Below are 535 nucleotides of genomic sequence, written 5' to 3'. Positions count from 1 at the left end.
GTGGAGTCTTTACTTGGTAGAATCGTAACTTGTAAAAATTCTACAAAAATTGTATGACGGTGTTCAACATTATCATTTGACCCTATTTGATTCAACCATTTCTTGTGATTTGTTGTATAAATTTGCCATCACAAAGTACCAAAGGCTCTTTACTTTGCCCTATATTTCTCATACAGAGATTCCAATGTATCACATATTTTGAAAAACTGTATAGGTAGAACCAGAAATGATCATAAATTCTACATCAACCATACGATGTGCAGTCCTAGCAAGGGAAGATCGATCAAATCCTTGATTGCTATATTGATAAACCCTGCAAAAGGTAGGACCTCACATCTCAACGTCATGGATAACTATAACAAAATTATCATCACAACTCTTGCCACAAACTGATTGGCCTTTGCCGCATCAATGAAAGATGACGCTGGTGAAAAGCAGGACGCCTCTTCAGGCTGGTTCCCGCTGGTTATTTTCTTCCCAATGTCTCCCATCCTCATGAGCCATGACTAATATGAACAGAAGGAGCCACTCCGCA

This window comes from Triticum aestivum, chromosome 4B (genome assembly GCF_018294505.1).
Source record: "Triticum aestivum cultivar Chinese Spring chromosome 4B, IWGSC CS RefSeq v2.1, whole genome shotgun sequence".
Lineage (NCBI taxonomy): Eukaryota > Viridiplantae > Streptophyta > Magnoliopsida > Poales > Poaceae > Triticum > Triticum aestivum.
This window is presented reverse-complemented; position numbering follows the sequence as displayed.